We start from the raw sequence: 14,493 nt of genomic DNA on the forward strand, positions 1-14,493 counted from the left end.
TGGAATGAAAATAAAACATGAAAAATAATTTTAGTGTGTGGGCTATATATTCTGACTTAGGTGCCAGGTTCTGGAGTCATGTGATGGCTTCAGAATCTTGACATTCATTTCAAAATGTCTTTAATGCTCATGTTTGCAAATGACAAAGTGGGTATTCACCCACGAAAGCTCATGCTCCAAAACGTCTGTTCGTCTATAAGGTGCCACAGGACTCTTTGCAGCTTTTACATGTTTGCAAAGAAAATCTGGAAAACATGACCTGAACATAACCAAAGCAGTGATGTCTGCAGACTGCCTAAAACAATAGCCCTGAGATGTGTGAAATGCCCCATTTGTCTTCACTGGTTGTTAACTTTGAAACCCACTATTCTGGGGGGCCACTAATGACATAATCCCAGCAGAGGACTCCGTGTGTTTGCCTGTGGGCCTTTGCTGCTATTGACTCATCATGGTTCTGCTGGGAGATGGTGTCAGTAGAAAATGCTAATCTGGGGGCGGGAACCCAAAGAAAAATCATTGATTACCTCTCACCAGCCCAGAAGACCACTTGCGTGGATGGCTGCAACCAACACAAGGAAGGGTGACACTCTGGTGTGGAAGTGGGGGCCATGAAGGGCCCCATTTTGGGTGTGCCTCCGACCCTGGTTTGCCTTCATCTATCCTGTCTTCCATGTGGTTTAAAGAAAACAAATAATGCATTTTTTTGTTTGTTTGTTATGCCTTGCAGCAATTCAGTTCCCAGCAACTGGTGGAGGCAGAACTCTGGTGTCAGTGCTTTCCCAGTGAAAGTTTTACACCTCAGATAATAAAACTAGTATTTTATTGTTTGATAGGCAATGTGTAATTTACCTGTTCCAAAAGTGAAAGCAAAAACAACAAACAAAACAAAGCACTGTTTTCTGCATCTTAAATCTTCATGGGCAATTGGTTGGCTGGTTTAATCCTGGGTAATTTTTCATGCAAGTGGGCATATTTCTCCTGTCTACTGTATCTCTAATAAAAACTGTATAAATTGCATACTTTCAATGAGAGATATGCTGCCACACTTTACATTAGATTAGAGTGACACCAAATAGATTAAACATGAATAGAAGCAGCCATGTTACTGCCAGTGACATTTAGATACATTCCCCACATATAACTTTACATTTCACTAAAGAATTGATTCTCCTCTCACTCAGACCTTGTTCACGGCTGTGTAAGCCAACGGTGTAAGCCAACTACTTTGGTGGTACTTCTGATTTACAGCAGCGTAACTGAGAGGAGTATCCAGAAGTGAAGGACTGCCTACTACGCTAATAGAACCCATACCTCAAGGCTCGACGGGCCTGCAGTTCCTACTGCCCAAGGAGTCATTCTAAGGCCTCAGCTCGAGATTGTGAGCTCTGGTTGGTTTTTAGCATGAAGTGCACACAGTACATTTGCAGCCAAGTGTGTGACAAGAGTTAAATGAATTCCCTGGCCACTAAGGGACTGTTTTTAGATCATAGAGTTAAGGGGGGGCGGGGGGGAATTGGGGTTAATGGACCATACTGTACCTGTCTGGAGTTGCAGGTGTTTCCACTGCCACAAATGGATGGTACAAGTATACAATATGTGCCTATGTGGGAGCAGGGCAGATTGACCTGGGAATGTCATCCAGTTTTACTGGGACTGTCTGCCTTGGGGGATGGGATAGCAGGGGGTGACTTTACATGAGGGAGGATACCTGAGCCTGTAACCTGAGCCAGTAGGGGGTTTGGGCCAGGTGACACCTTTGCCCGGGAAACTGGACAAAGGCTGGAGGAGGAGCCGGGGGGAAGGGGAGTGAGATGGCTGGAGGGGGAGGTTCAGTTTTGGGCTGGGTGGGGAATGGGCGGGAACCCCAAGGCTGGGGTCTAAGCTCCCTACCCCCCAGAAGGACCTGACTAAGGGGTCCTGTTTATGCCTACAAGCTCTGTTTTGGACTGTGTTCCTGTCATTTAATAAACCTTCTGTTCTACTGTCTGGCTGAGAGTCACGGTGAATCGCAGAAAGTGGGGGTGCAGGGCTCTGACTCCCCCATACACCATGACAACCTATCACCCTAATGCTATTATAATTACGAATGATGAATATCTGAACGGGCGTGATTATTAAGTGCTCAGCAACCCACAACTGAGGCCAGATTTTCAGAAGTGCTCGTCAGTCGGAAGCTCCCACTGCAACACTTATGGTCAGCGTCTCAAAAGAGCATCCGCTATATAAAGGGCCAGATTTGAAGGGTATGTAGGCAAAGAGCCTGCTTAAAGTTCTTTAGTAAATCCCATTCAGGTGCCTTGGCATATCTGTAGGCACCTGCACACCTTCATAAATCTGGCCCTACATTCTTTGGAAATTTGAGCGCCTAAGTGTGAACTTTTGGAAACAGGCCCTGTTTCTACATCAAAGGTTGGGAAGTTGGTTCACAGTCAAATAAAAGATAAACTCCCTTGCCTTGAGACACTTACCCTCCCAAGGGAGATCTGGGACCTACTGTAGTCAAGGGGAGTTTTACCATGGTATAAACAGGCAGCTTTAATTGGAGAAATCCAGCCCTCCCAGCACCTGATCAGAGTTTCACCTCAATTAAGGTATCTAACACAAGCTGTAATGCGCTTCCTAATGCCATCTGAAAACATTTCCAGCCACACACACTTCTTAGCTGTGCCAGACACACTTTGCTTAGGAAGGTGGCAATGTAAAACTCTGTGAACAGAGAAGAGAGGCTTCTTCACTCCATTAGAAATTCACAGCCACACTGGCAGAGTTCCATGGGCCTGGCTGTAGCTTATGGGATAATAGGATTCTGTGCTGTAAAGCAATGCTTCCAGTCCACTGAACTGCATAATCCACTTTCGAGGGTAGGTGACTCCAGTCCAATGAACAAAATAATCCACTCCAGAGCTTGTGACTCCAGACCAGTGAACGACATAATCCAGATTTTGATTAGAAACGATGGGTAACGGTGTTGTGGGTAAACAGCATGTAACTGCTATATGCAGCCAGCAATAGAACTTACCTTGTGGACTATTAATAAACTAATGTTTTAGTGCTCAAAATCTTGACTGTGGTCATGTTTGTTACAACACAGGAATATCACAGGTTCTTTATCCACAATATGCAAATCTTTCGTGCTTCTTGTTTTTGGGGGAGAATTAGATCATCAACTATGGATGACTGATTTGCCATTTCCAAGTATCTTACCCACCTTCATGTTACTCAAGCGCATAAAGTTTTAATTGAAGGTGTCTCTTAGCTCTGAAAAAAGTAAGCACAGCTGAGGTGTTTCTTTTCAGTGAGTTTGATCTCATAGATACCTTCTGTGCTTTGCAATATTGTTTTTACTTGCATGTATATATAACCTATACAGCTTCTGGGTGTGGTGTTCTGTCCCATCTAGTGGCACTGAGACAACGTTGAGAGAGATATATAAATGAGTCTGCTCTACAGCCTTAGCTAAGAGCCAGTTGGCTTTTAGCTCAGCAGTAAAGGCTCGTGCACTAAGCTCCCAAGGTCCCAGGTTCAATCCCGCCCACTGAGAACCAGGGTCCGTCGGCATTACATATGCAATCTGTAAATATCAGTCAGTCTCTTCTTTCACGTTAATTCAGAGTGGTTTGTTTGGCCTATAGGATAACAGATAGTAATCACAGGACACCAGCTGCCTAATCATCATGTTGACCAGTATTGTCTCATTGCTACCTTGCATTCCCCCTGTGCATCTATTGTTTTATATTTATATGTAAAGCTCTTAGGGAGCAGGGATTGTCTTTTCCTTATGTGTTTGTACAGTACCTAGCACCGTGGCACCAGGCCATGACTGGGGATTCTTGGTAATACCACAGTAATAATAAGAAAAAGAAAGAAAGGAAGTTGGGAAGACAGAGCACATTGGGAAGGTTACATAAAAGATTAACACTGAATGTGAAGATTGGGGTTTCTTGTGGACATCATGTAAGAAATAAGTCTTAAGGATAACCTTGAATGTGGGTGAATTTGTCCCTCATTCTCCTATATCTATATGCATCCTTATTTCAGTGTTTTCCAAAGCCCACCTTTCTCTCAATAGTTTCTTTCATCCCTTCTAAATGTTTCAGTTTACGAGATTTCTAAAATCCCAGTGATATTAACCCATATCGCTGTTAGACTCAGAGGGTATATATGGTTACATTGAAATTTTCCACACAAAAAAAGTCAATGCTAATGGAGGGTGTTTTTTTTTCTGAAGTGACCCTTTAAAACTAAATGAAATATTTCCTTCCAAAATGTCAACTTGAACTGAAATATTTTGGAAAAAAATGTTAATTCAAAATGAAATGGTCGGTTTTGAATCAACATTTTGACACAAACATTTTGGTTCAAATCAGCATTTCAAAATCTAAATGTTTCATTTCAGATAAAACTATGACCACTTTTCATTTTGACGCTTCTAATTTGAAATATTTTAGAACTTTTTATTCCATGAATATTTTTTATATTTCATTTGTCCTGAGCCAGGACTAAAACAAATGTTGAAATATCAATTTCTTTTGCGAGGGAAATTCTGTTTTCTGACCAGCTCCATAAATCTATATTCTAACTTTAAAAGCATCTCTTTAACCATGTTAATCAACTTAACTAGAATGTAAGCTTTAAGAACATAAGAGCGACAATACTGAGTCAGATCAAAGGTCCATCTAGCCCAGTATCCTGTCCCAGCGGTAATGAAGAGCACAGGTAATCATCAAATGATCCATTCTCTATTGCCCATTCCCCGCTTCCGGAAAACAGAGACTAGGGCCACCATCCCTGCCCATCCTGGCTAATAGCCATTGATGGACCTATCCTCCATTAACTTATCTAGTTCTTTTTTAAACCCTGTTATAGTCTTGACCTTCACAACATCCTCTGGCAATGAGTTCCACAGACTCTTTGGGGGTAGAAACTCTCTTTCACAGTTTGTACAGCTCCTAGCACAACAGGGACCTCATTAAGTGTATTAATCATAACAACAACAGGCCTCCTTGGTTTTCTTCCTGGCTCTGCAGGAACTTGCAATGTGCCCTTGGACAAGGCACTAAGCTTTCAGTGCATCAGTTTATCCATCCATCAGATGGGTATAATAATTCTCATCAATTTCTCATGTGTGTTTTGATGCTTAGTTACCTGTTTATATGTGAGATCCTTGAATGAAAAGCGCCAAAGAATTGCAAAATGCCATTATAAATATATTTTGGGGATCACATATGCAGTTCTAGCCACGTGACTTCAATTTACTTTAAGGGGCATTGAAAAATCAACTATCACCAAAGAACTAAGCCAGAGATACTCAAACCTCAATGGGTCAGGAGCCAAATTAGTGAACAACATTACCCAAAAGAGCCACAGTACTATGAATTCATTGTTTCATTTACTATATATATATATATATATATATATATATATATATATATATATATATATATATATGTATTCATTTACTATTATATATTCATATTTAAACAGTATGACGGGGAAATATTTTGTTTATATATTATTCTTACAGCAAAATGACTAACCAAGTATTATTATTTTATCAACTACGGCTGGTTAATAACATAGTAAAGGCACCCTAATTGGTTAATAGTGTAGATCAGTTAATAATTAAACCACACGGTGTTTTAATATCATGTGCTGCAAAGAGCCGCAGGAGACGCATTAAAGAGCCACTTGCAGCTCTCAAGCCTCAGTCTGAGTATCACCGACCTAAACTATTAGCAAATGGAGAGTGACTGTTCCTCTCTGCCACTGCTGAAACTGTTAGGTTTGATGGCCAGAATTCCTGGCCACTGCAGCTAGATCCACGTCCAACTCTGAAAATGTTTGCAAATAACAACATAACTGCCAAGGTTCTTAAGAGCAGTCAGCCAGTCTAAAATGCTGTAGAATTTAGTTTCCTGGCAAAGGATCTAACAAGCTTTGCTACAAAATGTCAACATTTGGATTCACAGCATCCCAAGATACCTGTTAGTTGCAGCTCTGTTGAAGCTCCGAAGGTTTAACTATCTGAACAATGAAAAATTAGTTAAAGCTGGAAATATAACTGCATTGAAGCCTAAATCCTATTCAAAATGATGTACCTAGAATCGGTAAGAATTCATCTGAGCTGAAATGAACATGGTGGAACTAATGTGATTTCATATAGGATTTCTGTGTTTTGATAGTATTTTCTCATCCTACTACATGAGTTACTGGGTGAATGTAAGGATGCAAACTTTATCACTTGTCATGCTACAGTGTTCAGATAATAATAATAGCCTAGCTTGCTGCTTCTGTTAGAAGAGACATTACTTGTTACAGAGTCGCAGAAATGTAGTGCTGGAGGGGACTTTACGAGCCCATCACCCTGTGCTCAGGCAGGATTAAATATATCTGGACGATCCCTGACAGGATGGTCCAGGTATATTTGTCTAGCTTATATGACCCTAAGAGCCCCAGAATGCCAAGTGGCAAAGGGTTGACTCTTTTGTAACGGCAGCTTGTAACAGGCCTGACAAACTCACTACACCCAGCATATTGCTTTCGTAGTATTTATCCATAAAGAATGTCATGTGAGGGCTTCAGTAAAAGCCAGTGTCACGCTGGTCATTTAATATCATTGTGAAGCCTATGTACCAATACCCTGTAAGAAGTTGTGTGTACTTTTATATCTACATCTACACACGCAGAGACATCATGAAAATATGTCCCTAAAAGTCTGAGTCGAGACACGATTGACAAATAGGTGGACAAAGGATGGCCTGTCTGCATCAGCTCACGTGTAAGTTAAGCATTCTAAACCAACCCAATGGAAACCCTGTTTGCACACGAAGTCAGCACGAGGATGTGAGGGTCCCATGGAGTCAGCACACCAGGGAATAAGCCACGGGGGCAAAGGGATCATCTTGAATCTGGGGACGAACAATGTCTTTGGGGAATTCAAGGGGAAGGAGAAGAGACGCCGCTTTATCCTGAACCCAAGGAAGTAATTGGGCAGTGCGAATACATTCATGAAAACAGGATCCCAACCTGCCCTGGTTGGAAATGCTGCAAGAGACATTTGGGGTGTGAATCTTCCTTAGACAAAAGGTGAACCTACTAAATTAAGTTTCTCTTATTATGATTTTGCTTTATATGTAACCTGTTTCCATTAGCCTCACTTACTATCTTTCAAGTTGATCATCAACAATTAGCATTTATGATTGTTCTTACTACACATATAACCTAAGGCCTGGTCTACACTAAGGGGGGGGGGTCGAACTAAGGTACGCGACTTCAGCTACGCGAATAGCGTAGCTGAAGTCGAAGTACCTTAGTTCGGGCTACTCACCCGTCCAGACACCGCGGGAACGAAGTCCGCGGCTCCCGCGTCGACTCCGCCACTGCCGTTCGCAGTGGTGGAGTTCCGGAGTCGACGGGAGCGCGTCCGGAGTTCGAACTATCGCGTCTAGATTAGACGCGATAGTTCGAACTCCGAGAAATCAAACGCCGCCCGTCGACCCGGCAGGTAAGTGTAGACCTACCCTCAGTGCTGGGATATTCTATGGGACGTGATCCTCTGCTGAATCAACCAAGCTGGTGTGTGCACTGTCCCCCTGGGGATAGCAAAGCTGGTAATTCTGCGAGTAGCCAGTGACAGGGGTTGGATATCACAGGGGAATGCATCAAAGGGACTTGGGGATGGGGGTGCACCTATTGTTAACCTGCAAACAAAGCGAGGGCTAGCATTGCCCTGAGGAGATTTGTCGGGTGGCTCACAGGCTGGTGATGCCAGGGAGCTGCTTGCTGGAGGTAAGGGAGTAACAAAGTGACTCCCAGTCCTGTGCACCCATAGAAAGCATAAAAGTAACTCATGGGTACCCTGGGAGTGGGATGAGGACCTGCATCTCTGTAGACCCGGCAGCTTCACTAAACCGTGCAACCTAAGAAGAAGGGGTCGTGGTTTCTGTTGCAGCCCGCAGACTGGAGCAGTAGCCACAAGGAAGTTGGGTGGAGGGAAGCCTCTGTGGGCAGCCTGAGCCCTGAATTGGGACGATGTGACTTTGTCTTTCCCGCTTCTCCTCACACTGCACTGGAGCAGGGAGCAAGGGACTGGGTTTTGTGCAGGTGCAGTGAAATGTCACCCTCCGTGCATTATCTCACTCTAAGTGAAGTTTCACACAGCCCTGCCAGAGCTTCCGCTGTCTGGACACTCACTCGACTATTAGGTTTGGGCCTGCATGCTCCTAAGCTTCCCTGGGTCTGAGTAGGCTCAATCACCATCTTCCCGCTTGGCCTCTCTGGCACACCTCCTGGGCACTCTGTCTCCCTTCATGGAAATGGGATCATGCGTCCCAGCTGCCCCAAGCCCAGTGCTGACCCTCCCCACAGGCTTCCCAGTAGTTTAAGCACACCCTTTACCAGAGTTCCAAACTTGTGAGCAATCTGGAGTTACCGTCGTCTTTTCAGCCAGGGAACGCGTGATAGCAAAAGCAAACAGAGCTGCTGGCTTTGCAAAGGTTTCTAAGACACAAGCACTCTACTTTCAATAGCACAGAAGATACAGATCCAGTTAAAAAATAATAAAACCTACACGTATTCTGACTAACAGGGAGGAATTGGTTGAGAATCTGACGGTGGAACGGAACTTGGGTGAAAGTGATCATCAAATCTATGGCTACACGACAAGATATGCAGCAGTATCCGTACAGTGCTGAAGGTACACCGTTGTAGAGCTATTGTGTAGGTACCTGCTACAGTGAGAGCAGGGATTTTTCCATCACTGCAGTAAACCCACCCCCTTGAGAAGCAGTAGTTAGATCAACAGAAGAATTCTGCCATTTCTCCACTGGGGGTTAGATCAACCTAACTATGTTGCAAAGAGTATGACTTAAGTTTTAGGTGTAGACCAGGCCAAAGGAGTGAGAACAGCAGTATAGGGACAATGGACTGCCAGAAATCAGACTTTAACAAACTCACAGAAGGGTCAATAGGGTCCCCTTGGGAAGAAAAGCAACCAGCACTTGGCTGGTTGTGAAGTCATAAACAGTCTTTTGTGCCCCATTTATTCCTCTTCCTTGTCCTAGGCTGCTTATCTTTTGCTACCACTTATACCTGGTTCCTTTGTTCTGCTGCTGGGGAAATTCTACTGCTCCTTCCTCAACCCCATGCAGGGAATGTGGAGAAATCTGGCTCTTCCCAGACCTCTGTCTGAGACAGATCTGTTCACTAGTTGATAGTTCTTAATTCCTGTCTCATTCAAAGACAGACTGGTAGACACCACCCCTCTCTTTAGCACCAAGTACATGAAACACATAGTAAAAGACTGTCATAGGGCATAAGAATACAAATAGTTAAAAAATCAAACTGGAATTCATAAATTGTTCAGACAGATTCCTCAAATCATCACAGAACTCAATGGGAGTTTTACCACTGCTTCTTAGTCCATATGACTGGGATTTGCAAAGCAGTTAGGTGTCCAACTCTCTGTGAAATTCAGTGAGATTTGGGCACCTAAATCCCTTTGCTTTCTTATAAAGCCCAGTCTGTGCTATGAGCTCAGAAATGGATTCTCTCAGCCTGAGTTCTTATTTACTCCGTGGTTTCTGATGTCTAGGTGGTGCCCTCTAATTTTTAAGAGTTTATATATTGTAAAAATAAAAATAAAAAATGTCTTTGAGTTTATTGATCTATTATTTTGTCTGGCAAAGTAATAACACGGCTAAGGCAGCAACCAGTTTCCAGCAGAACTGCAGGGGTAACAAGTAATACAAACTCAAAGAAAAGCACAGTTCAGACCAGTCAGGAAAAATTCAGAGGACACTGTTTTTTGTTTGTTTGTTTGTTTTTAATTATATTGTATCCTTTATATATTGTAAAAAGTATTAAAAATATCTGAGTTTACTGATCCATTTCAGAGCAATAATAAAACTATTATCCTGAAATGGATCAATAAATTCAGCAGAGGTGCATTTTTACACTATATATTTTTTCAATCCCAGAAAACTCCACTGTACTTCAAAAATGACATGTGTAAGATTCACTTCATCACCCCCAAAACGCAGCCACCTCTCCTGTGGTACGTCATCTGTTTAACAGCTCAGAGCAATGCTATGTAGCAGTTTGAGACAAGAGGAGAAAAGGACAATGTCCAGCTGAAACTGCAGGGAGATTTGAAATAGACTAGAAGCAATTGCCAGATACCCATCTGGAGTTTAGCCAGTATGCGGAGAGCTTCAGATCACTATATTTTTGCAAAGTGTCACAATCTCTTCAGATACCACACATCATGAGGGATTCTAGAACGGTTCTGGAGCATTGGTTCACTATTGATGCAGAGGGCCACCAATTGAATCATTAATATTCTTTCCTGCAACACTATGACATTTTCCAGGAATTCTCCCATCCTGAACCCTACTTAGCAATGCCTGCTGGAATTTCTTCTGGGACTGCACAGGTCTTTACCACCCCCAATCTGGAGGGAGACCTTAGCATTTAAGAAACACAGAAGGCCATGCAAGGATACCACAGGGATTTAATCTTGTCAAGAATATATCTGATTAGATGATGAATTTGACTGAGAATTAGTTGGTTTTCCTAGGATAGCCTGGAAATACATGTGATTTAATTATTTGGGTCTGCCTATACTTGATTACACTTCAATATTTGTTGGGGGAGGGCTCCAGATGGCATAGCGATTTGTATGTGCTGTGTCTTCTACATTGCATGCTGTATATTTATTTGTCTACTTTATGAACATGTCACAGAGGAAGTCATGTAGCAGTAAATAAAGCATGCTTGACTTGAAATATTAATAAGATACCATATGAGGCTACAAGTGTGACATATGGGGAAATTGTTACTCTGTTATGGCTCTCATATCACATTACTTTAGTAATGATTATCAACCCAGCCTGTTGCTTTTTAATACTTTTAATGCTGTCTATGAGCTTAGGCGTACATAGTCTCTCTCTAGATTTCATGAAGGTCCCAAGCATTCTTATGGAAATCTGAGAAATCATTTACATATTGATCTTTCCATCACATAAACACTGCTTTTCTTGGTTTAATTTTTCAGTTTACTCACCTGTGTTTGAGATATCTTGTGAAAAGCCTGAAATCAAGCTAAAATTAGTAGATATTTGGTCGGAGCAGCTTTCCCTCAGAAAATTTGACAAAATTGAAATGTTTTGCAGGAACGGATCAGTTTTGTGGATTTTTTGTTGTTGCTGTCTCATTTCAACGTTTTGAGCAGACACATTTCACACTGGACGGTCCCCCCAGCCTGGCTTTCTGAGAGTGGAAAATGCAGGCCACAGTCTCTGAAAATCCACACCAGGATCTGGGTAGAGGCATCCACGGGTAGGTTGTCTGGCTGGACACAGGTGCAGGTGGAGGAGACAGGAGCAGCACTGGCACTGGCAGTGTGGTCCTTCCTAAACACAGCGATTATATTATGACTCCCTCTCAAACTCCTGTGTTTGCAGTCCCCTGTCTGCTAGCTCACGTGTATGCTATGTTATAGCTTATTATTTGCTGATGACTGTGGTCATATAATTAAAGCAGGTCAAAAATTTTCCATCAGAACAATTTTTTGATGGAAATTGGTTTTTATTTATTTTTTTTCTTGTACACACACACACACACACACACACACACACACACACACACACACACAGTATCAGTTTGCTGCCAAAAACTGACTTTTCATTGAAAAACAGAAATGTTTTATTTTTTTTCAATTTTTCTCTTCATTCTCCTTGAGAGGGGAATTTTCCAAACCCCACTCATTTTCCAAACCAGATCTATGTATAAAATTAAATATAATGTTATATTAGTATCTGGGCTATGCGGCAAAGTTTGAGTCTTAGCATTTGGGTTGTCTTGTTTTTAGGACATTTGTCGCTGTGGTACTTTAATCTTTGGCTTGTGATGGGGCTTAGATTAAATTTAAAGAAATAAATATGCAGCTATTATGCAAGCACATCTAGCATATTATCTTCAGTTTTGCATACCATGTTGCCAGAAAGATAATGAAAAGTTGGAGAGAGTTCAGAGAAGAGCAAAGCTATTCAAAAACAGAGATCCAAAATCATGTTTTGCACCTTATTTAAATCAATGCTGAAATTGCAATTTGCTTTCTAATTCAGGCTGTTAAAAGAAAATCCATGAAGTTAATAGACAGTTACATTATTTGTCATAGCTACAATCTAAAGATAAATAAAATCAGCACTCCCCTGTCCTTGCAATTTCTGGTTGGCTGATTCCGTATATGGCATGGTGAATCTCGTTTTGCTTTTCTGAGCCATGGAGGATTAGAAAACACAGAAAGAAATTTCACAATCAATACAAGTCCAAAACTTGGGTATTTTTTGGACAATAAAACTTTAAACTCCTAAGTGCCTAAGTGACTTCTGAAAATAAAGTTAAACGCCTAATCCCTGAGATGCTTCCAACAATTTTATCCATGGTCTCTGATGCCAAGATTTTACAATCCAAGGAGGTTTAGGTGATTAGATATTATGGTATTAAGTGTAATAAATTTAGAGAAGTGAGTAAGCAGTCTAGGGTTTGGGTTCAAAAGCAACAAACCTTGCAAGTTATTCTGATGAGGCTAGATTCTCAGCTACCGTAATGTGGGGTAGCTTAGTTAACTTCCATGTTGTTTCATCACTTCACACTGGCCAAAGCTCTGGCCTATGAGATGTTGTCCCCAGAGAGTGGAACTCTTGTAAAGTCAGATATGCTTGTGAGATTCTTCTCATTTCCAAACAGTTTTCAAAAGTTGGGCCCTTTCTGTTTTGTTGTCTGACAGAACTAAAAACCAATGGAGGGTTTAGATCTAGAGATGGGAACTCAACCATCCCTCTGGAATGGGAAAGGATTCAAGATCGCAGGCCCATCTTGTAATAAAGTTAAATTTCTGATGGAACTTCAAGATTTTCTCTCATTTTCCTCTAAGTACATTTCATGAATATACAAATTTACTCCAGCACTGTTGAGTGCATTGTCCTTGGATAAAATTTCTTTGAAACTACTGGAGAAGAATCAAGGCTAATAAAACCAATCACAACCAATATTGCAAGCTGTGCATGCAAGTGTGCATTAATGAGACGTGGTTTGATTTAGCCACAGTTAGAGCTAGCCAGGAAATTATTTTTCCCCCTAATTGTGAGAGATGTTCCAGTTGATCCATGTCTTTGCATTTTCATTAATCAATGTCCTGGTTCTTTAATGTGCAACTTGAGCCGTGTTGTTGCGACATGAGCAAATATACTCACTTTACCAATTGCAAATGCTTCCCCCTTTCCTCCATATCCAATGGGTTTGTGGGGAGTAGAGGTGAGAGAAGTAGCACAGCATCCACTAAGACAATCCAGTTAAAAACTCAGAGGGGTAGCCGTGTTAGTCTGGATCTGTAAAAGCGGCAAAGAGTTCTGTGGCACCTTATAGACTAACAAACGTATTGGAGCATGAGCTTTTGTGGGTGAATATGCACTTCATCGGATGCATGACATGAAAGCTCATGCTCCAATACATTTGTTCGTCTATAAGGTGCCACAGAACTCTTTGCCACAGTTAAAAATTGTATTTAACCAGATGGAGCATTGGCACCACTTCATGCTGGATGCTCTAGGAACCATAGGTCCATAATGCATCTCCCATCTGGATGCAGAAAAGCTGATGGTGTTACCTCTTGGCTGGGATGAGCATCCTGACTCCAAGTAGATGAAAAAGTTTGGAAAATGAGCTCTCAGACTTTTAAAAATCAAATAGATCCATGGAGATATTAGCAAATGCCAATGATATTTAGTTCCAGGAAGAGGCAAACACTTAATCAGGGCTATATTTAACTCTCTTCAGAGATTAATAATTATAGTTACACTATCACATTAAGGAAATTAGAGCTGTAGACCAGTTTACTCTGGTCCCTTATTGAAGGAACAAAATGGACACCGTGTAGAATCAAGCATGTGGGTTTATTACGCACAGCGCTGGCGGAGTGTCACTTTGTTTATTAGGCTCAGAGACACTGCCAAACAATTGATTACAATTAATTATATGGAATTTTCATGGGCGGAGGGAAGTGACAGGGTAGGAGGTCCCGAGCCCCTGGATAGGTCTAGCAGCAAGACAAGATAAGCACAGTAGCCAATAGTCTAAAGATTACATAATGTCCCCGCCCATGGTTTCAGGTTAACAAGAAATATACTGTTAGTACACAGGTGTATAAAGTGTATTAGTATAAAATATAAATGTTGAATTCTGATTTGGGGTCCATAGGAATGAGGTAGCCCTTCTGATTGTCCAACAGGTACAATCCTGGGGACTAAAGCAAAAAGACATTGAAAAGTACATGACAATAGAAATTGTTTTTCAGTTAGCCCAGTGTTTCTAAAGGCTAACATTGGTATCTGGAAGGGAGGAGGGAGGATGTCATATCTCATGCTGACATGCTTGAATCTCTTCCATGAACTCAAGGTTGATATGTGGGAGAGCATGGCTATTTCTTCCTGC

The sequence above is a fragment of the Mauremys mutica genome, chromosome 10 (genome assembly GCF_020497125.1).
Source record: "Mauremys mutica isolate MM-2020 ecotype Southern chromosome 10, ASM2049712v1, whole genome shotgun sequence".
In the NCBI taxonomy this organism is placed as follows: Eukaryota; Metazoa; Chordata; order Testudines; family Geoemydidae; genus Mauremys; species Mauremys mutica.